Source organism: Carassius gibelio, chromosome A11, assembly GCF_023724105.1.
Source record: "Carassius gibelio isolate Cgi1373 ecotype wild population from Czech Republic chromosome A11, carGib1.2-hapl.c, whole genome shotgun sequence".
In the NCBI taxonomy this organism is placed as follows: domain Eukaryota; kingdom Metazoa; phylum Chordata; class Actinopteri; order Cypriniformes; family Cyprinidae; genus Carassius; species Carassius gibelio.
Genome location: NC_068381.1, coordinates 455,821 through 480,338, shown reverse-complemented (window position 1 = coordinate 480,338; position 24,518 = coordinate 455,821). Strand labels below are relative to the sequence as shown.

The 24,518-nt window shown below is 45.5% G+C and overlaps 2 long non-coding RNA genes across 6 annotated transcripts; both read right to left on the bottom strand.

The window, feature by feature from the left end:
• Positions 1–110: 110 nt before the first annotated feature.
• Positions 111–16,841, bottom strand: LOC128021920 (uncharacterized). Of its 4 annotated transcripts, none has more exons than XR_008185821.1 (2): positions 16,581–16,841; positions 111–612 (listed from the first exon to the last, which is right to left on the bottom strand). It is a non-coding gene; the product is annotated as an uncharacterized LOC128021920 (long non-coding RNA). The 4 variants fall into 4 exon arrangements; XR_008185819.1 differs by lacking the exon at positions 111–612 and adding an exon at positions 872–1,373; XR_008185818.1 differs by lacking the exon at positions 111–612 and adding an exon at positions 1,633–2,134.
• LOC128021919 (uncharacterized) lies at positions 3,914–14,090 on the bottom strand. Of its 2 annotated transcripts, none has more exons than XR_008185817.1 (2): positions 13,971–14,090; positions 3,914–4,851 (listed from the first exon to the last, which is right to left on the bottom strand). It is a non-coding gene; the product is annotated as an uncharacterized LOC128021919 (long non-coding RNA). The 2 variants fall into 2 exon arrangements; XR_008185816.1 differs by lacking the exon at positions 13,971–14,090 and adding an exon at positions 13,209–13,467.
• Positions 16,842–24,518: the final 7,677 nt, after the last annotated feature.

Below are 24,518 nucleotides of genomic sequence, written 5' to 3'. Positions count from 1 at the left end.
GTGAGAAGCCCCGCCCTCCTGGCACATAAATGCTGGAGCGAGCTGGGTCAGAGTCATTTTGTCATTGAATTCGCCTGATGAGAACACTGTGGGAAGGTTCGAAACGCGTCGCGACAGACCTGAATGACAAAATTTGAAGACATTTAAAAATAAACAGCCGGCATCATTAGGGTGGTGATGCGTCTGAGCACAATATATGTTTATTCAATTTTTCTTCTCCGTCCATACAGACGTTGAGATGTGTACTTTTAGAGTAATATACCCCTTAACCACATCTAAACCTTAACCTACCATCGGTTTTTCTTCACACACCCCTGAGAAAAACAGCCCGTGTGGCTGTAGCCCGGGTTTGGGATTTTTTACAGAGCCTAAAAAAATATTTTAGACTGGCGTTGGCTTTCTGTGGGGAAGTGTTGGCTGTTGTGTGTGTGATTTGGGGGTGTGCTTGTGACTCTTGGCGGCCGGTGGGACTCAGGACCGTGCACAACCGTTTTCGAATCCTTCGGGATTCGGATTCTGGATTTTCCTTCACCTAACCAAGCCAGTGCCGGGTTCCTATGGACCTCGAGTTCCCTGTACTCACCTGAATTATGCACAAAGGTGCCTACTTACCTGCTGCAAGTGCCTGCTGATCGACATTATTCGCCTAGTACCTGTAAAAAATTAAAAAACAACAATACAGTTTATTAGTGTGTGAAAGAAACAATTCATGAAGCATCATACAATGCTGAAGGTGGTTATCGGTTGCTATTGGTTGCGAGGTGAGAAGCCCCGCCCTCCTGGCACATAAATGCTGGAGCGAGCTGGGTCAGAGTCATTTTGTCATTGAATTCGCCTGATGAGAACACTGTGGGAAGGTTCGAAACGCGTCGCGACAGACCTGAATGACAAAATTTGAAGACATTTAAAAATAAACAGCCGGCATCATTAGGGTGGTGATGCGTCTGAGCACAATATATGTTTATTCAATTTTTCTTCTCCGTCCATACAGACGTTGAGATGTGTACTTTTAGAGTAATATACCCCTTAACCACATCTAAACCTTAACCTACCATCGGTTTTTCTTCACACACCCCTGAGAAAAACAGCCCGTGTGGCTGTAGCCCGGGTTTGGGATTTTTTACAGAGCCTAAAAAAATATTTTAGACTGGCGTTGGCTTTCTGTGGGGAAGTGTTGGCTGTTGTGTGTGTGATTTGGGGGTGTGCTTGTGACTCTTGGCGGCCGGTGGGACTCAGGACCGTGCACAACCGTTTTCGAATCCTTCGGGATTCGGATTCTGGATTTTCCTTCACCTAACCAAGCCAGTGCCGGGTTCCTATGGACCTCGAGTTCCCTGTACTCACCTGAATTATGCACAAAGGTGCCTACTTACCTGCTGCAAGTGCCTGCTGATCGACATTATTCGCCTAGTACCTGTAAAAAATTAAAAAACAACAATACAGTTTATTAGTGTGTGAAAGAAACAATTCATGAAGCATCATACAATGCTGAAGGTGGTTATCGGTTGCTATTGGTTGCGAGGTGAGAAGCCCCGCCCTCCTGGCACATAAATGCTGGAGCGAGCTGGGTCAGAGTCATTTTGTCATTGAATTCGCCTGATGAGAACACTGTGGGAAGGTTCGAAACGCGTCGCGACAGACCTGAATGACAAAATTTGAAGACATTTAAAAATAAACAGCCGGCATCATTAGGGTGGTGATGCGTCTGAGCACAATATATGTTTATTCAATTTTTCTTCTCCGTCCATACAGACGTTGAGATGTGTACTTTTAGAGTAATATACCCCTTAACCACATCTAAACCTTAACCTACCATCGGTTTTTCTTCACACACCCCTGAGAAAAACAGCCCGTGTGGCTGTAGCCCGGGTTTGGGATTTTTTACAGAGCCTAAAAAAATATTTTAGACTGGCGTTGGCTTTCTGTGGGGAAGTGTTGGCTGTTGTGTGTGTGATTTGGGGGTGTGCTTGTGACTCTTGGCGGCCGGTGGGACTCAGGACCGTGCACAACCGTTTTCGAATCCTTCGGGATTCGGATTCTGGATTTTCCTTCACCTAACCAAGCCAGTGCCGGGTTCCTATGGACCTCGAGTTCCCTGTACTCACCTGAATTATGCACAAAGGTGCCTACTTACCTGCTGCAAGTGCCTGCTGATCGACATTATTCGCCTAGTACCTGTAAAAAATTAAAAAACAACAATACAGTTTATTAGTGTGTGAAAGAAACAATTCATGAAGCATCATACAATGCTGAAGGTGGTTATCGGTTGCTATTGGTTGCGAGGTGAGAAGCCCCGCCCTCCTGGCACATAAATGCTGGAGCGAGCTGGGTCAGAGTCATTTTGTCATTGAATTCGCCTGATGAGAACACTGTGGGAAGGTTCGAAACGCGTCGCGACAGACCTGAATGACAAAATTTGAAGACATTTAAAAATAAACAGCCGGCATCATTAGGGTGGTGATGCGTCTGAGCACAATATATGTTTATTCAATTTTTCTTCTCCGTCCATACAGACGTTGAGATGTGTACTTTTAGAGTAATATACCCCTTAACCACATCTAAACCTTAACCTACCATCGGTTTTTCTTCACACACCCCTGAGAAAAACAGCCCGTGTGGCTGTAGCCCGGGTTTGGGATTTTTTACAGAGCCTAAAAAAATATTTTAGACTGGCGTTGGCTTTCTGTGGGGAAGTGTTGGCTGTTGTGTGTGTGATTTGGGGGTGTGCTTGTGACTCTTGGCGGCCGGTGGGACTCAGGACCGTGCACAACCGTTTTCGAATCCTTCGGGATTCGGATTCTGGATTTTCCTTCACCTAACCAAGCCAGTGCCGGGTTCCTATGGACCTCGAGTTCCCTGTACTCACCTGAATTATGCACAAAGGTGCCTACTTACCTGCTGCAAGTGCCTGCTGATCGACATTATTCGCCTAGTACCTGTAAAAAATTAAAAAACAACAATACAGTTTATTAGTGTGTGAAAGAAACAATTCATGAAGCATCATACAATGCTGAAGGTGGTTATCGGTTGCTATTGGTTGCGAGGTGAGAAGCCCCGCCCTCCTGGCACATAAATGCTGGAGCGAGCTGGGTCAGAGTCATTTTGTCATTGAATTCGCCTGATGAGAACACTGTGGGAAGGTTCGAAACGCGTCGCGACAGACCTGAATGACAAAATTTGAAGACATTTAAAAATAAACAGCCGGCATCATTAGGGTGGTGATGCGTCTGAGCACAATATATGTTTATTCAATTTTTCTTCTCCGTCCATACAGACGTTGAGATGTGTACTTTTAGAGTAATATACCCCTTAACCACATCTAAACCTTAACCTACCATCGGTTTTTCTTCACACACCCCTGAGAAAAACAGCCCGTGTGGCTGTAGCCCGGGTTTGGGATTTTTTACAGAGCCTAAAAAAATATTTTAGACTGGCGTTGGCTTTCTGTGGGGAAGTGTTGGCTGTTGTGTGTGATTTGGGGGTGTGCTTGTGACTCTTGGCGGCCGGTGGGACTCAGGACCGTGCACAACCGTTTTCGAATCCTTCGGGATTCGGATTCTGGATTTTCCTTCACCTAACCAAGCCAGTGCCGGGTTCCTATGGACCTCGAGTTCCCTGTACTCACCTGAATTATGCACAAAGGTGCCTACTTACCTGCTGCAAGTGCCTGCTGATCGACATTATTCGCCTAGTACCTGTAAAAAATTAAAAAACAACAATACAGTTTATTAGTGTGTGAAAGAAACAATTCATGAAGCATCATACAATGCTGAAGGTGGTTATCGGTTGCTATTGGTTGCGAGGTGAGAAGCCCCGCCCTCCTGGCACATAAATGCTGGAGCGAGCTGGGTCAGAGTCATTTTGTCATTGAATTCGCCTGATGAGAACACTGTGGGAAGGTTCGAAACGCGTCGCGACAGACCTGAATGACAAAATTTGAAGACATTTAAAAATAAACAGCCGGCATCATTAGGGTGGTGATGCGTCTGAGCACAATATATGTTTATTCAATTTTTCTTCTCCGTCCATACAGACGTTGAGATGTGTACTTTTAGAGTAATATACCCCTTAACCACATCTAAACCTTAACCTACCATCGGTTTTTCTTCACACACCCCTGAGAAAAACAGCCCGTGTGGCTGTAGCCCGGGTTTGGGATTTTTTACAGAGCCTAAAAAAATATTTTAGACTGGCGTTGGCTTTCTGTGGGGAAGTGTTGGCTGTTGTGTGTGTGATTTGGGGGTGTGCTTGTGACTCTTGGCGGCCGGTGGGACTCAGGACCGTGCACAACCGTTTTCGAATCCTTCGGGATTCGGATTCTGGATTTTCCTTCACCTAACCAAGCCAGTGCCGGGTTCCTATGGACCTCGAGTTCCCTGTACTCACCTGAATTATGCACAAAGGTGCCTACTTACCTGCTGCAAGTGCCTGCTGATCGACATTATTCGCCTAGTACCTGTAAAAAATTAAAAAACAACAATACAGTTTATTAGTATGTGAAAGAAACAATTCATGAAGCATCATACAATGCTGAAGGTGGTTATCGGTTGCTATTGGTTGCGAGGTGAGAAGCCCCGCCCTCCTGGCACATAAATGCTGGAGCGAGCTGGGTCAGAGTCATTTTGTCATTGAATTCGCCTGATGAGAACACTGTGGGAAGGTTCGAAACGCGTCGCGACAGACCTGAATGACAAAATTTGAAGACATTTAAAAATAAACAGCCGGCATCATTAGGGTGGTGATGCGTCTGAGCACAATATATGTTTATTCAATTTTTCTTCTCCGTCCATACAGACGTTGAGATGTGTACTTTTAGAGTAATATACCCCTTAACCACATCTAAACCTTAACCTACCATCGGTTTTTCTTCACACACCCCTGAGAAAAACAGCCCGTGTGGCTGTAGCCCGGGTTTGGGATTTTTTACAGAGCCTAAAAAAATATTTTAGACTGGCGTTGGCTTTCTGTGGGGAAGTGTTGGCTGTTGTGTGTGATTTGGGGGTGTGCTTGTGACTCTTGGCGGCCGGTGGGACTCAGGACCGTGCACAACCGTTTTCGAATCCTTCGGGATTCGGATTCTGGATTTTCCTTCACCTAACCAAGCCAGTGCCGGGTTCCTATGGACCTCGAGTTCCCTGTACTCACCTGAATTATGCACAAAGGTGCCTACTTACCTGCTGCAAGTGCCTGCTGATCGACATTATTCGCCTAGTACCTGTAAAAAATTAAAAAACAACAATACAGTTTATTAGTGTGTGAAAGAAACAATTCATGAAGCATCATACAATGCTGAAGGTGGTTATCGGTTGCTATTGGTTGCGAGGTGAGAAGCCCCGCCCTCCTGGCACATAAATGCTGGAGCGAGCTGGGTCAGAGTCATTTTGTCATTGAATTCGCCTGATGAGAACACTGTGGGAAGGTTCGAAACGCGTCGCGACAGACCTGAATGACAAAATTTGAAGACATTTAAAAATAAACAGCCGGCATCATTAGGGTGGTGATGCGTCTGAGCACAATATATGTTTATTCAATTTTTCTTCTCCGTCCATACAGACGTTGAGATGTGTACTTTTAGAGTAATATACCCCTTAACCACATCTAAACCTTAACCTACCATCGGTTTTTCTTCACACACCCCTGAGAAAAACAGCCCGTGTGGCTGTAGCCCGGGTTTGGGATTTTTTACAGAGCCTAAAAAAATATTTTAGACTGGCGTTGGCTTTCTGTGGGGAAGTGTTGGCTGTTGTGTGTGTGATTTGGGGGTGTGCTTGTGACTCTTGGCGGCCGGTGGGACTCAGGACCGTGCACAACCGTTTTCGAATCCTTCGGGATTCGGATTCTGGATTTTCCTTCACCTAACCAAGCCAGTGCCGGGTTCCTATGGACCTCGAGTTCCCTGTACTCACCTGAATTATGCACAAAGGTGCCTACTTACCTGCTGCAAGTGCCTGCTGATCGACATTATTCGCCTAGTACCTGTAAAAAATTAAAAAACAACAATACAGTTTATTAGTGTGTGAAAGAAACAATTCATGAAGCATCATACAATGCTGAAGGTGGTTATCGGTTGCTATTGGTTGCGAGGTGAGAAGCCCCGCCCTCCTGGCACATAAATGCTGGAGCGAGCTGGGTCAGAGTCATTTTGTCATTGAATTCGCCTGATGAGAACACTGTGGGAAGGTTCGAAACGCGTCGCGACAGACCTGAATGACAAAATTTGAAGACATTTAAAAATAAACAGCCGGCATCATTAGGGTGGTGATGCGTCTGAGCACAATATATGTTTATTCAATTTTTCTTCTCCGTCCATACAGACGTTGAGATGTGTACTTTTAGAGTAATATACCCCTTAACCACATCTAAACCTTAACCTACCATCGGTTTTTCTTCACACACCCCTGAGAAAAACAGCCCGTGTGGCTGTAGCCCGGGTTTGGGATTTTTTACAGAGCCTAAAAAAATATTTTAGACTGGCGTTGGCTTTCTGTGGGGAAGTGTTGGCTGTTGTGTGTGATTTGGGGGTGTGCTTGTGACTCTTGGCGGCCGGTGGGACTCAGGACCGTGCACAACCGTTTTCGAATCCTTCGGGATTCGGATTCTGGATTTTCCTTCACCTAACCAAGCCAGTGCCGGGTTCCTATGGACCTCGAGTTCCCTGTACTCACCTGAATTATGCACAAAGGTGCCTACTTACCTGCTGCAAGTGCCTGCTGATCGACATTATTCGCCTAGTACCTGTAAAAAATTAAAAAACAACAATACAGTTTATTAGTGTGTGAAAGAAACAATTCATGAAGCATCATACAATGCTGAAGGTGGTTATCGGTTGCTATTGGTTGCGAGGTGAGAAGCCCCGCCCTCCTGGCACATAAATGCTGGAGCGAGCTGGGTCAGAGTCATTTTGTCATTGAATTCGCCTGATGAGAACACTGTGGGAAGGTTCGAAACGCGTCGCGACAGACCTGAATGACAAAATTTGAAGACATTTAAAAATAAACAGCCGGCATCATTAGGGTGGTGATGCGTCTGAGCACAATATATGTTTATTCAATTTTTCTTCTCCGTCCATACAGACGTTGAGATGTGTACTTTTAGAGTAATATACCCCTTAACCACATCTAAACCTTAACCTACCATCGGTTTTTCTTCACACACCCCTGAGAAAAACAGCCCGTGTGGCTGTAGCCCGGGTTTGGGATTTTTTACAGAGCCTAAAAAAATATTTTAGACTGGCGTTGGCTTTCTGTGGGGAAGTGTTGGCTGTTGTGTGTGATTTGGGGGTGTGCTTGTGACTCTTGGCGGCCGGTGGGACTCAGGACCGTGCACAACCGTTTTCGAATACTTCGGGATTCGGATTCTGGATTTTCCTTCACCTAACCAAGCCAGTGCCGGGTTCCTATGGACCTCGAGTTCCCTGTACTCACCTGAATTATGCACAAAGGTGCCTACTTACCTGCTGCAAGTGCCTGCTGATCGACATTATTCGCCTAGTACCTGTAAAAAATTAAAAAACAACAATACAGTTTATTAGTGTGTGAAAGAAACAATTCATGAAGCATCATACAATGCTGAAGGTGGTTATCGGTTGCTATTGGTTGCGAGGTGAGAAGCCCCGCCCTCCTGGCACATAAATGCTGGAGCGAGCTGGGTCAGAGTCATTTTGTCATTGAATTCGCCTGATGAGAACACTGTGGGAAGGTTCGAAACGCGTCGCGACAGACCTGAATGACAAAATTTGAAGACATTTAAAAATAAACAGCCGGCATCATTAGGGTGGTGATGCGTCTGAGCACAATATATGTTTATTCAATTTTTCTTCTCCGTCCATACAGACGTTGAGATGTGTACTTTTAGAGTAATATACCCCTTAACCACATCTAAACCTTAACCTACCATCGGTTTTTCTTCACACACCCCTGAGAAAAACAGCCCGTGTGGCTGTAGCCCGGGTTTGGGATTTTTTACAGAGCCTAAAAAAATATTTTAGACTGGCGTTGGCTTTCTGTGGGGAAGTGTTGGCTGTTGTGTGTGATTTGGGGGTGTGCTTGTGACTCTTGGCGGCCGGTGGGACTCAGGACCGTGCACAACCGTTTTCGAATCCTTCGGGATTCGGATTCTGGATTTTCCTTCACCTAACCAAGCCAGTGCCGGGTTCCTATGGACCTCGAGTTCCCTGTACTCACCTGAATTATGCACAAAGGTGCCTACTTACCTGCTGCAAGTGCCTGCTGATCGACATTATTCGCCTAGTACCTGTAAAAAATTAAAAAACAACAATACAGTTTATTAGTGTGTGAAAGAAACAATTCATGAAGCATCATACAATGCTGAAGGTGGTTATCGGTTGCTATTGGTTGCGAGGTGAGAAGCCCCGCCCTCCTGGCACATAAATGCTGGAGCGAGCTGGGTCAGAGTCATTTTGTCATTGAATTCGCCTGATGAGAACACTGTGGGAAGGTTCGAAACGCGTCGCGACAGACCTGAATGACAAAATTTGAAGACATTTAAAAATAAACAGCCGGCATCATTAGGGTGGTGATGCGTCTGAGCACAATATATGTTTATTCAATTTTTCTTCTCCGTCCATACAGACGTTGAGATGTGTACTTTTAGAGTAATATACCCCTTAACCACATCTAAACCTTAACCTACCATCGGTTTTTCTTCACACACCCCTGAGAAAAACAGCCCGTGTGGCTGTAGCCCGGGTTTGGGATTTTTTACAGAGCCTAAAAAAATATTTTAGACTGGCGTTGGCTTTCTGTGGGGAAGTGTTGGCTGTTGTGTGTGTGATTTGGGGGTGTGCTTGTGACTCTTGGCGGCCGGTGGGACTCAGGACCGTGCACAACCGTTTTCGAATCCTTCGGGATTCGGATTCTGGATTTTCCTTCACCTAACCAAGCCAGTGCCGGGTTCCTATGGACCTCGAGTTCCCTGTACTCACCTGAATTATGCACAAAGGTGCCTACTTACCTGCTGCAAGTGCCTGCTGATCGACATTATTCGACTAGTACCTGTAAAAAATTAAAAAACAACAATACAGTTTATTAGTGTGTGAAAGAAACAATTCATGAAGCATCATACAATGCTGAAGGTGGTTATCGGTTGCTATTGGTTGCGAGGTGAGAAGCCCCGCCCTCCTGGCACATAAATGCTGGAGCGAGCTGGGTCAGAGTCATTTTGTCATTGAATTCGCCTGATGAGAACACTGTGGGAAGGTTCGAAACGCGTCGCGACAGACCTGAATGACAAAATTTGAAGACATTTAAAAATAAACAGCCGGCATCATTAGGGTGGTGATGCGTCTGAGCACAATATATGTTTATTCAATTTTTCTTCTCCGTCCATACAGACGTTGAGATGTGTACTTTTAGAGTAATATACCCCTTAACCACATCTAAACCTTAACCTACCATCGGTTTTTCTTCACACACCCCTGAGAAAAACAGCCCGTGTGGCTGTAGCCCGGGTTTGGGATTTTTTACAGAGCCTAAAAAAATATTTTAGACTGGCGTTGGCTTTCTGTGGGGAAGTGTTGGCTGTTGTGTGTGTGATTTGGGGGTGTGCTTGTGACTCTTGGCGGCCGGTGGGACTCAGGACCGTGCACAACCGTTTTCGAATCCTTCGGGATTCGGATTCTGGATTTTCCTTCACCTAACCAAGCCAGTGCCGGGTTCCTATGGACCTCGAGTTCCCTGTACTCACCTGAATTATGCACAAAGGTGCCTACTTACCTGCTGCAAGTGCCTGCTGATCGACATTATTCGCCTAGTACCTGTAAAAAATTAAAAAACAACAATACAGTTTATTAGTGTGTGAAAGAAACAATTCATGAAGCATCATACAATGCTGAAGGTGGTTATCGGTTGCTATTGGTTGCGAGGTGAGAAGCCCCGCCCTCCTGGCACATAAATGCTGGAGCGAGCTGGGTCAGAGTCATTTTGTCATTGAATTCGCCTGATGAGAACACTGTGGGAAGGTTCGAAACGCGTCGCGACAGACCTGAATGACAAAATTTGAAGACATTTAAAAATAAACAGCCGGCATCATTAGGGTGGTGATGCGTCTGAGCACAATATATGTTTATTCAATTTTTCTTCTCCGTCCATACAGACGTTGAGATGTGTACTTTTAGAGTAATATACCCCTTAACCACATCTAAACCTTAACCTACCATCGGTTTTTCTTCACACACCCCTGAGAAAAACAGCCCGTGTGGCTGTAGCCCGGGTTTGGGATTTTTTACAGAGCCTAAAAAAATATTTTAGACTGGCGTTGGCTTTCTGTGGGGAAGTGTTGGCTGTTGTGTGTGATTTGGGGGTGTGCTTGTGACTCTTGGCGGCCGGTGGGACTCAGGACCGTGCACAACCGTTTTCGAATCCTTCGGGATTCGGATTCTGGATTTTCCTTCACCTAACCAAGCCAGTGCCGGGTTCCTATGGACCTCGAGTTCCCTGTACTCACCTGAATTATGCACAAAGGTGCCTACTTACCTGCTGCAAGTGCCTGCTGATCGACATTATTCGCCTAGTACCTGTAAAAAATTAAAAAACAACAATACAGTTTATTAGTGTGTGAAAGAAACAATTCATGAAGCATCATACAATGCTGAAGGTGGTTATCGGTTGCTATTGGTTGCGAGGTGAGAAGCCCCGCCCTCCTGGCACATAAATGCTGGAGCGAGCTGGGTCAGAGTCATTTTGTCATTGAATTCGCCTGATGAGAACACTGTGGGAAGGTTCGAAACGCGTCGCGACAGACCTGAATGACAAAATTTGAAGACATTTAAAAATAAACAGCCGGCATCATTAGGGTGGTGATGCGTCTGAGCACAATATATGTTTATTCAATTTTTCTTCTCCGTCCATACAGACGTTGAGATGTGTACTTTTAGAGTAATATACCCCTTAACCACATCTAAACCTTAACCTACCATCGGTTTTTCTTCACACACCCCTGAGAAAAACAGCCCGTGTGGCTGTAGCCCGGGTTTGGGATTTTTTACAGAGCCTAAAAAAATATTTTAGACTGGCGTTGGCTTTCTGTGGGGAAGTGTTGGCTGTTGTGTGTGATTTGGGGGTGTGCTTGTGACTCTTGGCGGCCGGTGGGACTCAGGACCGTGCACAACCGTTTTCGAATCCTTCGGGATTCGGATTCTGGATTTTCCTTCACCTAACCAAGCCAGTGCCGGGTTCCTATGGACCTCGAGTTCCCTGTACTCACCTGAATTATGCACAAAGGTGCCTACTTACCTGCTGCAAGTGCCTGCTGATCGACATTATTCGCCTAGTACCTGTAAAAAATTAAAAAACAACAATACAGTTTATTAGTGTGTGAAAGAAACAATTCATGAAGCATCATACAATGCTGAAGGTGGTTATCGGTTGCTATTGGTTGCGAGGTGAGAAGCCCCGCCCTCCTGGCACATAAATGCTGGAGCGAGCTGGGTCAGAGTCATTTTGTCATTGAATTCGCCTGATGAGAACACTGTGGGAAGGTTCGAAACGCGTCGCGACAGACCTGAATGACAAAATTTGAAGACATTTAAAAATAAACAGCCGGCATCATTAGGGTGGTGATGCGTCTGAGCACAATATATGTTTATTCAATTTTTCTTCTCCGTCCATACAGACGTTGAGATGTGTACTTTTAGAGTAATATACCCCTTAACCACATCTAAACCTTAACCTACCATCGGTTTTTCTTCACACACCCCTGAGAAAAACAGCCCGTGTGGCTGTAGCCCGGGTTTGGGATTTTTTACAGAGCCTAAAAAAATATTTTAGACTGGCGTTGGCTTTCTGTGGGGAAGTGTTGGCTGTTGTGTGTGATTTGGGGGTGTGCTTGTGACTCTTGGCGGCCGGTGGGACTCAGGACCGTGCACAACCGTTTTCGAATCCTTCGGGATTCGGATTCTGGATTTTCCTTCACCTAACCAAGCCAGTGCCGGGTTCCTATGGACCTCGAGTTCCCTGTACTCACCTGAATTATGCACAAAGGTGCCTACTTACCTGCTGCAAGTGCCTGCTGATCGACATTATTCGCCTAGTACCTGTAAAAAATTAAAAAACAACAATACAGTTTATTAGTGTGTGAAAGAAACAATTCATGAAGCATCATACAATGCTGAAGGTGGTTATCGGTTGCTATTGGTTGCGAGGTGAGAAGCCCCGCCCTCCTGGCACATAAATGCTGGAGCGAGCTGGGTCAGAGTCATTTTGTCATTGAATTCGCCTGATGAGAACACTGTGGGAAGGTTCGAAACGCGTCGCGACAGACCTGAATGACAAAATTTGAAGACATTTAAAAATAAACAGCCGGCATCATTAGGGTGGTGATGCGTCTGAGCACAATATATGTTTATTCAATTTTTCTTCTCCGTCCATACAGACGTTGAGATGTGTACTTTTAGAGTAATATACCCCTTAACCACATCTAAACCTTAACCTACCATCGGTTTTTCTTCACACACCCCTGAGAAAAACAGCCCGTGTGGCTGTAGCCCGGGTTTGGGATTTTTTACAGAGCCTAAAAAAATATTTTAGACTGGCGTTGGCTTTCTGTGGGGAAGTGTTGGCTGTTGTGTGTGTGATTTGGGGGTGTGCTTGTGACTCTTGGCGGCCGGTGGGACTCAGGACCGTGCACAACCGTTTTCGAATCCTTCGGGATTCGGATTCTGGATTTTCCTTCACCTAACCAAGCCAGTGCCGGGTTCCTATGGACCTCGAGTTCCCTGTACTCACCTGAATTATGCACAAAGGTGCCTACTTACCTGCTGCAAGTGCCTGCTGATCGACATTATTCGCCTAGTACCTGTAAAAAATTAAAAAACAACAATACAGTTTATTAGTGTGTGAAAGAAACAATTCATGAAGCATCATACAATGCTGAAGGTGGTTATCGGTTGCTATTGGTTGCGAGGTGAGAAGCCCCGCCCTCCTGGCACATAAATGCTGGAGCGAGCTGGGTCAGAGTCATTTTGTCATTGAATTCGCCTGATGAGAACACTGTGGGAAGGTTCGAAACGCGTCGCGACAGACCTGAATGACAAAATTTGAAGACATTTTAAAATAAACAGCCGGCATCATTAGGGTGGTGATGCGTCTGAGCACAATATATGTTTATTCAATTTTTCTTCTCCGTCCATACAGACGTTGAGATGTGTACTTTTAGAGTAATATACACCTTAACCACATCTAAACCTTAACCTACCATCGGTTTTTCTTCACACACCCCTGAGAAAAACAGCCCGTGTGGCTGTAGCCCGGGTTTGGGATTTTTTACAGAGCCTAAAAAATATTTTAGACTGGCGTTGGCTTTCTGTGGGGAAGTGTTGGCTGTTGTGTGTGATTTGGGGGTGTGCTTGTGACTCTTGGCGGCCGGTGGGACTCAGGACCAGTGCACAACCGTTTTCGAATCCTTCGGGATTCGGATTCTGGATTTTCCTTCACCTAACCAAGCCAGTGCCGGGGTTCCTATGGACCTCGAGTTCCCTGTACTCACCCTGAATTATGCACAAAGGTGCCTACTTACCTGCTGCAAGTGCCTGCTGATCGACATTATTCGCCTAGTACCTGTAAAAAATTAAAAAACAACAATACAGTTTATTAGTGTGTGAAAGAAACAATTCATGAAGCATCATACAATGCTGAAGGTGGTTTATCGGTTGCTATTGTGTTGCGAGGTGAGAAGCCCCGCCCTCCTGGCACATAAATGCTGGAGCGAGCTGGGTCAGAGTCATTTTGTCATTGAATTCGCCTGATGAGAACACTGTGGAAGGTTCGAAACGCGTCGCGACAGACCTGAATGACAAAATTTGAAGACATTTAAAAATAAACAGCCGGCATCATTAGGGTGGTGATGCGTCTGAGCACAATATATGTTTATTCAATTTTTCTCTCCGTCATACAGACGTTGAGATGTGTACTCTTTAGAGTAATATACCCCTTAAACCACATCTAAACCTTAACCTACCATCGGTTTTTCTTCACACACCCCTGAGAAAACAGCCCGTGTGGCTGTAGCCCGGGTTTGGGATTTTTTACAGAGCCTAAAAAAATATTTTAGACTGGCGTTGGCTTTCTGTGGGGGAAGTGTTGGCTGTTGTGTGTGATTTGGGGGTGTGCTTGTGACTCTTGGCGGCCGGTGGGACTCAGGACGTGCACAACCGTTTTCGAATCCTTCGGGATTCGGATTCTGGATTTTCCTTCACCTAACCAAGCCAGTGCCGGGTTCCTATGGACCTCGAGTTCCCTGTACTCACCTGAATTATGCACAAAGGTGCCTACTTACCTGCTGCCAAGTGCCTGCTGATCGACATTATTCGCCTAGTACCTGTAAAAAATTAAAAAACAACAATACAGTTTATTAGTGTGTGAAAGAAACAATTCATGAAGCATCATACAATGCTGAAGGTGGTTATCGGTTGCTATTGGTTGCGAGGTGAGAAGCCCCGCCCTCCTGGCACATAAATGCTGGAGCGAGCGGGTCAGAGTCATTTTGTCATTGAATTCGCCTGATGAGAACACTGTGGGAAGGTTCGAAACGCGTCGCGACAGACCTGAATGACAAAATTTGAAGACATTTAAAAATAAACAGCCGGCATCATTAGGGTGGTGATGCGGTCTGAGCACAATATATGTTTATTCAATTTTTCTTCTCCGTCCATACAGACGTTTGAGATGTGTACTTTTAGAGTAATATACCCCTTAACCACATCTAAACCTTAACCTACCATCGGTTTTTCTTCACACACCCCCTGAGAAAAACAGCCCGTGTGGCTGTAGCCCGGGTTTGGGATTTTTTACAGAGCCTAAAAAAATATTTAGACTGGCGTTGGCTTTCTGTGGGGAAGTGTTGGCTGTTGTGTGTGATTTGGGGGTGTGCTTGTGACTCTTGGCGGCCGGTGGGACTCAGGACCGTGCACAAACCGTTTTCGAATCCTTCGGGATTCGGATTCTGGATTTTCCTTCACCTAACCAAGCCAGTGCCGGGTTCCTATGGACCTCGAGTTCCCTGTACTCACCTGAATTATGCACAAAGGTGCCTACTTACCTGCTGCAAGTGCCTGCTGATCGACATTATTCGCCTAGTACACTGTAAAAAATTAAAAAACAACAATACAGTTTATTAGTGTGTGAAAGAAACAATTCATGAAGCATCATACAATGCTGAAGGTGGTTATCGGTTGCTATTGGTTGCGAGGTGAGAAGCCCCGCCCTCCTGGCACATAAATGCTGGAGCGAGCTGGGTCAGAGTCATTTTGTCATTGAATTCGCCTGATGAGAACACTGTGGGAAGGTTCGAAACGCGTCGCGACAGACCTGAATGACAAAATTTGAAGACATTTAAAAATAAACAGCCGGCATCATTAGGGTGGTGATGCGTCTGAGCACAATATATGTTTATTCAATTTTTCTTCTCCGTCCATACAGACGTTGAGATGTGTACTTTTAGAGTAATATACCCCTTAACCACATCTAAACCTTAACCTACCCATCGGTTTTTCTTCACACACCCCTGAGAAAAACAGCCCGTGTGGCTGTAGCCCGGGTTTGGGATTTTTTACAGAGCCTAAAAAAATATTTTAGACTGGCGTTGGCTTTCTGTGGGGAAGTGTTGGCTGTTGTGTGTGTGATTTGGGGGTGTGCTTGTGACTCTTGGCGGCCGGTGGGACTCAGGACCGTGCACAACCGTTTTCGAATCCTTCGGGATTCGGATTCTGGATTTTCCTTCACCTAACCAAGCCAGTGCCGGGTTCCTATGGACCTCGAGTTCCCTGTACTCACCTGAATTATGCACAAAGGTGCCTACTTACCTGCTGCAAGTGCCTGCTGATCGACATTATTCGCCTAGTACCTGTAAAAAATTAAAAAAACAACAATACAGTTTATTAGTGTGTGAAAGAAACAATTCATGAAGCATCATACAATGCTGAAGGTGGTTATCGGTTGCTATTGGTTGCGAGGTGAGAAGCCCCGCCCTCCTGGCACATAAATGCTGGAGCGAGCTGGGTCAGAGTCATTTTGTCATTGAATTCGCCTGATGAGAACACTGTGGGAAGGTTCGAAACGCGTCGCGACAGACCTGAATGACAAAATTTGAAGACATTTAAAAATAAACAGCCGGCATCATTAGGGTGGTGATGCGTCTGAGCACAATATATGTTTATTCAATTTTTCTTCTCCGTCCATACAGACGTTGAGATGTGTACTTTTAGAGTAATATACCCCTTAACCACATCTAAACCTTAACCTACCATCGGTTTTTCTTCACACACCCCTGAGAAAAACAGCCCGTGTGGCTGTAGCCCGGGTTTGGGATTTTTTACAGAGCCTAAAAAAATATTTTAGACTGGCGTTGGCTTCTCTGTGGGGGAAGTGTTGGCTGTGTGAGTGTGATTTGGGGGTGTGCTTGTGACTCTTGGCGGCCGGTGGACTCAGGACCGTGCACAACCGTTTTCGAAATCCTTCGGGATTCGGATTCTGGATTTTCCTTCACCTAACCAAGCCAGTGCCGGGTTCCTATGGACCTCGAGTTCCCTGTACTCACCTGAATTATGCACAAAGGTGCCTACTAACCTGCTGCAAGTGCCTGCTGATCGACATTATTCGACTAGTACCTGTAAAAAATTAAAAAACAACAATACAGTTTATTAGTGTGTGAAAGAAACAATTCATGAAGCATCATACAATGCTGAAGGTGGTTATCGGTTGCTATTGGTTGCGAGGTGAGAAGCCCCGCCCTCCTGGCACATAAATGCTGGAGCGAGCTGGGTCAGAGTCATTTTGTCATTGAATTCGCCTGATGAGAACACTGTGGGAAGGTTCGAAACGCGTCGCGACAGGACCTGAATGACAAAATTTGAAGACATTTAAAAATAAACAGCCGGCATCATTAGGGTGGTGATGCGTCTGAGCACAATATATGTTTATTCAATTTTTCTTCTCCGTCCATACAGACGTTGAGATGTGTACTTTTAGAGTAATATACCCCTTAACCACATCTAAACCTTAACCTACCATCGGTTTTTCTTCACACACCCCTGAGAAAAACAGCCCGTGTGGCTGTAGCCCGGGTTTGGGATTTTTTACAGAGCCTAAAAAAATATTTTAGACTGGCGTTGGCTTTCTGTGGGGAAGTGTTGGTTGTTGTGTGTGTGATTTGGGGGTGTGCTTGTGACTCTTGGCGGCCGGTGGGACTCAGGACCGTGCACAACCGTTTTCGAATCCTTCGGGATTCGGATTCTGGATTTTCCTTCACCTAACCAAGCCAGTGCCGGGTTCCTATGGACCTCGAGTTCCCTGTACTCACCTGAATTATGCACAAAGGTGCCTACTTACCTGCTGCAAGTGCCTGCTGATCGACATTATTCGCCTAGTACCTGTAAAAAATTAAAAAACAACAATACAGTTTATTAGTGTGTGAAAGAAACAATTCATGAAGCATCATACAATGCTGAAGGTGGTTATCGGTTGCTATTGGTTGCGAGGTGAGAAGCCCCGCCCTCCTGGCACATAAATGCTGGAGCGAGCTGGGTCAGAGTCATTTTGTCATTGAATTCGCCTGATGAGAACACTGTGGGAAGGTTCGAAACGCGTCGCGACAGACCTGAATGACAAAATTTGAAGACATTTAAAAATAAACAGCCGGCATCATTAGGGTGGTGATGCGTCTGAGCACAATATATGTTTATTCAATTTTTCTTCTCCGTCCATACAGACGTTGAGATGTGTACTTTTAGAGTAATATACCCCTTAACCACATCTAAACCTTAACCTACCATCGGTTTTTCTTCACACACCCCTGAGAAAAACAGCCCGTGTGGCTGTAGCCCGGGTTTGGGATTTTTTACAGAGCCTAAAAAAATATTTTAGACTGGCGTTGGCTTTCTGTGGGGAAGTGTTGGCTGTTGTGTGTGATTTGGGGGTGTGCTTGTGACTCTTGGCGGCCGGTGGGACTCAGGACCGTGCACAACCGTTTTCGAATCCTTCGGGATTCGGATTCTGGATTTTCCTTCACCTAACCAAGCCAGTGCCGGGTTCCTATGGACCTCGAGTTCCCTGTACTCACCTGAATTATGCACAAAGGTGCCTACTTACCTGCTGCAAGTGCCTGCTGATCGACATTATTCGCCTAGTACCTGTAAAAAATTAAAAAACAACAATACAGTTTATTAGTGTGTGAAAGAAACAATTCATGAAGCATCATACAATGCTGAAGGTGGTTATCGGTTGCTATTGGTTGCGAGGTGAGAAGCCCCGCCCTCCTGGCACATAAATGCTGGAGCGAGCTGGGTCAGAGTCATTTTGTCATTGAATTCGCCTGATGAGAACACTGTGGGAAGGTTCGAAACGCGTCGCGACAGACCTGAATGACAAAATTTGAAGACATTTAAAAATAAACAGCCGGCATCATTAGGGTGGTGATGCGTCTGAGCACAATATATGTTTATTCAATTTTTCTTCTCCGTCCATACAGACGTTGAGATGTGTACTTTTAGAGTAATATACCCCTTAACCACATCTAAACCTTAACCTACCATCGGTTTTTCTTCACACACCCCTGAGAAAAACAGCCCGTGTGGCTGTAGCCCGGGTTTGGGATTTTTTACAGAGCCTAAAAAAATATTTTAGACTGGCGTTGGCTTTCTGTGGGGAAGTGTTGGCTGTTGTGTGTGTGATTTGGGGGTGTGCTTGTGACTCTTGGCGGCCGGTGGGACTCAGGACCGTGCACAACCGTTTTCGAATCCTTCGGGATTCGGATTCTGGATTTTCCTTCACCTAACCAAGCCAGTGCCGGGTTCCTATGGACCTCGAGTTCCCTGTACTCACCTGAATTATGCACAAAGGTGCCTACTTACCTGCTGCAAGTGCCTGCTGATCGACATTATTCGCCTAGTACCTGTAAAAAATTAAAAAACAACAATACAGTTTATTAGTGTGTGAAAGAAACAATTCATGAAGCATCATACAATGCTGAAGGTGGTTATCGGTTGCTATTGGTTGCGAGGTGAGAAGCCCCGCCCTCCTGGCACATAAATGCTGGAGCGAGCTGGGTCAGAGTCATTTTGTCATTGAATTCGCCTGATGAGAACACTGTGGGAAGGTTCGAAACGCGTCGCGACAGACCTGAATGACAAAATTTGAAGACATTTAAAAATAAACAGCCGGCATCATTAGGGTGGTGATGCGTCTGAGCACAATATATGTTTATTCAATTTTTCTTCTCCGTCCATACAGACGTTGAGATGTGTACTTTTAGAGTAATATACCCCTTAACCACATCTAAACCTTAACCTACCATCGGTTTTTCTTCACACACCCCTGAGAAAAACAGCCCGTGTGGCTGTAGCCCGGGTTTGGGATTTTTTACAGAGCCTAAAAAAATATTTTAGACTGGCGTTGGCTTTCTGTGGGGAAGTGTTGGCTGTTGTGTGTGTGATTTGGGGGTGTGCTTGTGACTCTTGGCGGCCGGTGGGACTCAGGACCGTGCACAACCGTTTTCGAATCCTTCGGGATTCGGATTCTGGATTTTCCTTCACCTAACCAAGCCAGTGCCGGGTTCCTATGGACCTCGAGTTCCCTGTACTCACCTGAATTATGCACAAAGGTGCCTACTTACCTGCTGCAAGTGCCTGCTGATCGACATTATTCGACTAGTACCTGTAAAAAATTAAAAAACAACAATACAGTTTATTAGTGTGTGAAAGAAACAATTCATGAAGCATCATACAATGCTGAAGGTGGTTATCGGTTGCTATTGGTTGCGAGGTGAGAAGCCCCGCCCTCCTGGCACATAAATGCTGGAGCGAGCTGGGTCAGAGTCATTTTGTCATTGAATTCGCCTGATGAGAACACTGTGGGAAGGTTCGAAACGCGTCGCGACAGACCTGAATGACAAAATTTGAAGACATTTAAAAATAAACAGCCGGCATCATTAGGGTGGTGATGCGTCTGAGCACAATATATGTTTATTCAATTTTTCTTCTCCGTCCATACAGACGTTGAGATGTGTACTTTTAGAGTAATATACCCCTTAACCACATCTAAACCTTAACCTACCATCGGTTTTTCTTCACACACCCCTGAGAAAAACAGCCCGTGTGGCTGTAGCCCGGGTTTGGGATTTTTTACAGAGCCTAAAAAAATATTTTAGACTGGCGTTGGCTTTCTGTGGGGAAGTGTTGGTTGTTGTGTGTGTGATTTGGGGGTGTGCTTGTGACTCTTGGCGGCCGGTGGGACTCAGGACCGTGCACAACCGTTTTCGAATCCTTCGGGATTCGGATTCTGGATTTTCCTTCACCTAACCAAGCCAGTGCCGGGTTCCTATGGACCTCGAGTTCCCTGTACTCACCTGAATTATGCACAAAGGTGCCTACTTACCTGCTGCAAGTGCCTGCTGATCGACATTATTCGCCTAGTACCTGTAAAAAATTAAAAAACAACAATACAGTTTATTAGTGTGTGAAAGAAACAATTCATGAAGCATCATACAATGCTGAAGGTGGTTATCGGTTGCTATTGGTTGCGAGGTGAGAAGCCCCGCCCTCCTGGCACATAAATGCTGGAGCGAGCTGGGTCAGAGTCATTTTGTCATTGAATTCGCCTGATGAGAACACTGTGGGAAGGTTCGAAACGCGTCGCGACAGACCTGAATGACAAAATTTGAAGACATTTAAAAATAAACAGCCGGCATCATTAGGGTGGTGATGCGTCTGAGCACAATATATGTTTATTCAATTTTTCTTCTCCGTCCATACAGACGTTGAGATGTGTACTTTTAGAGTAATATACCCCTTAACCACATCTAAACCTTAACCTACCATCGGTTTTTCTTCACACACCCCTGAGAAAAACAGCCCGTGTGGCTGTAGCCCGGGTTTGGGATTTTTTACAGAGCCTAAAAAAATATTTTAGACTGGCGTTGGCTTTCTGTGGGGAAGTGTTGGCTGTTGTGTGTGATTTGGGGGTGTGCTTGTGACTCTTGGCGGCCGGTGGGACTCAGGACCGTGCACAACCGTTTTCGAATCCTTCGGGATTCGGATTCTGGATTTTCCTTCACCTAACCAAGCCAGTGCCGGGTTCCTATGGACCTCGAGTTCCCTGTACTCACCTGAATTATGCACAAAGGTGCCTACTTACCTGCTGCAAGTGCCTGCTGATCGACATTATTCGCCTAGTACCTGTAAAAAATTAAAAAACAACAATACAGTTTATTAGTGTGTGAAAGAAACAATTCATGAAGCATCATACAATGCTGAAGGTGGTTATCGGTTGCTATTGGTTGCGAGGTGAGAAGCCCCGCCCTCCTGGCACATAAATGCTGGAGCGAGCTGGGTCAGAGTCATTTTGTCATTGAATTCGCCTGATGAGAACACTGTGGGAAGGTTCGAAACGCGTCGCGACAGACCTGAATGACAAAATTTGAAGACATTTAAAAATAAACAGCCGGCATCATTAGGGTGGTGATGCGTCTGAGCACAATATATGTTTATTCAATTTTTCTTCTCCGTCCATACAGACGTTGAGATGTGTACTTTTAGAGTAATATACCCCTTAACCACATCTAAACCTTAACCTACCATCGGTTTTTCTTCACACACCCCTGAGAAAAACAGCCCGTGTGGCTGTAGCCCGGGTTTGGGATTTTTTACAGAGCCTAAAAAAATATTTTAGACTGGCGTTGGCTTTCTGTGGGGAAGTGTTGGCTGTTGTGTGTGTGATTTGGGGGTGTGCTTGTGACTCTTGGCGGCCGGTGGGACTCAGGACCGTGCACAACCGTTTTCGAATCCTTCGGGATTCGGATTCTGGATTTTCCTTCACCTAACCAAGCCAGTGCCGGGTTCCTATGGACCTCGAGTTCCCTGTACTCACCTGAATTATGCACAAAGGTGCCTACTTACCTGCTGCAAGTGCCTGCTGATCGACATTATTCGCCTAGTACCTGTAAAAAATTAAAAAACAACAATACAGTTTATTAGTGTGTGAAAGAAACAATTCATGAAGCATCATACAATGCTGAAGGTGGTTATCGGTTGCTATTGGTTGCGAGGTGAGAAGCCCCGCCCTCCTGGCACATAAATGCTGGAGCGAGCTGGGTCAGAGTCATTTTGTCATTGAATTCGCCTGATGAGAACACTGTGGGAAGGTTCGAAACGCGTCGCGACAGACCTGAATGACAAAATTTGAAGACATTTAAAAATAAACAGCCGGCATCATTAGGGTGGTGATGCGTCTGAGCACAATATATGTTTATTCAATTTTTCTTCTCCGTCCATACAGACGTTGAGATGTGTACTTTTAGAGTAATATACCCCTTAACCACATCTAAACCTTAACCTACCATCGGTTTTTCTTCACACACCCCTGAGAAAAACAGCCCGTGTGGCTGTAGCCCGGGTTTGGGATTTTTTACAGAGCCTAAAAAAATATTTTAGACTGGCGTTGGCTTTCTGTGGGGAAGTGTTGGCTGTTGTGTGTGTGATTTGGGGGTGTGCTTGTGACTCTTGGCGGCCGGTGGGACTCAGGACCGTGCACAACCGTTTTCGAATCCTTCGGGATTCGGATTCTGGATTTTCCTTCACCTAACCAAGCCAGTGCCGGGTTCCTATGGACCTCGAGTTCCCTGTACTCACCTGAATTATGCACAAAGGTGCCTACTTACCTGCTGCAAGTGCCTGCTGATCGACATTATTCGCCTAGTACCTGTAAAAAATTAAAAAACAACAATACAGTTTATTAGTGTGTGAAAGAAACAATTCATGAAGCATCATACAATGCTGAAGGTGGTTATCGGTTGCTATTGGTTGCGAGGTGAGAAGCCCCGCCCTCCTGGCACATAAATGCTGGAGCGAGCTGGGTCAGAGTCATTTTGTCATTGAATTCGCCTGATGAGAACACTGTGGGAAGGTTCGAAACGCGTCGCGACAGACCTGAATGACAAAATTTGAAGACATTTAAAAATAAACAGCCGGCATCATTAGGGTGGTGATGCGTCTGAGCACAATATATGTTTATTCAATTTTTCTTCTCCGTCCATACAGACGTTGAGATGTGTACTTTTAGAGTAATATACCCCTTAACCACATCTAAACCTTAACCTACCATCGGTTTTTCTTCACACACCCCTGAGAAAAACAGCCCGTGTGGCTGTAGCCCGGGTTTGGGATTTTTTACAGAGCCTAAAAAAATATTTTAGACTGGCGTTGGCTTTCTGTGGGGAAGTGTTGGCTGTTGTGTGTGTGATTTGGGGGTGTGCTTGTGACTCTTGGCGGCCGGTGGGACTCAGGACCGTGCACAACCGTTTTCGAATCCTTCGGGATTCGGATTCTGGATTTTCCTTCACCTAACCAAGCCAGTGCCGGGTTCCTATGGACCTCGAGTTCCCTGTACTCACCTGAATTATGCACAAAGGTGCCTACTTACCTGCTGCAAGTGCCTGCTGATCGACATTATTCGCCTAGTACCTGTAAAAAATTAAAAAACAACAATACAGTTTATTAGTGTGTGAAAGAAACAATTCATGAAGCATCATACAATGCTGAAGGTGGTTATCGGTTGCTATTGGTTGCGAGGTGAGAAGCCCCGCCCTCCTGGCACATAAATGCTGGAGCGAGCTGGGTCAGAGTCATTTTGTCATTGAATTCGCCTGATGAGAACACTGTGGGAAGGTTCGAAACGCGTCGCGACAGACCTGAATGACAAAATTTGAAGACATTTAAAAATAAACAGCCGGCATCATTAGGGTGGTGATGCGTCTGAGCACAATATATGTTTATTCAATTTTTCTTCTCCGTCCATACAGACGTTGAGATGTGTACTTTTAGAGTAATATACCCCTTAACCACATCTAAACCTTAACCTACCATCGGTTTTTCTTCACACACCCCTGAGAAAAACAGCCCGTGTGGCTGTAGCCCGGGTTTGGGATTTTTTACAGAGCCTAAAAAAATATTTTAGACTGGCGTTGGCTTTCTGTGGGGAAGTGTTGGCTGTTGTGTGTGATTTGGGGGTGTGCTTGTGACTCTTGGCGGCCGGTGGGACTCAGGACCGTGCACAACCGTTTTCGAATCCTTCGGGATTCGGATTCTGGATTTTCCTTCACCTAACCAAGCCAGTGCCGGGTTCCTATGGACCTCGAGTTCCCTGTACTCACCTGAATTATGCACAAAGGTGCCTACTTACCTGCTGCAAGTGCCTGCTGATCGACATTATTCGCCTAGTACCTGTAAAAAATTAAAAAACAACAATACAGTTTATTAGTGTGTGAAAGAAACAATTCATGAAGCATCATACAATGCTGAAGGTGGTTATCGGTTGCTATTGGTTGCGAGGTGAGAAGCCCCGCCCTCCTGGCACATAAATGCTGGAGCGAGCTGGGTCAGAGTCATTTTGTCATTGAATTCGCCTGATGAGAACACTGTGGGAAGGTTCGAAACGCGTCGCGACAGACCTGAATGACAAAATTTGAAGACATTTAAAAATAAACAGCCGGCATCATTAGGGTGGTGATGCGTC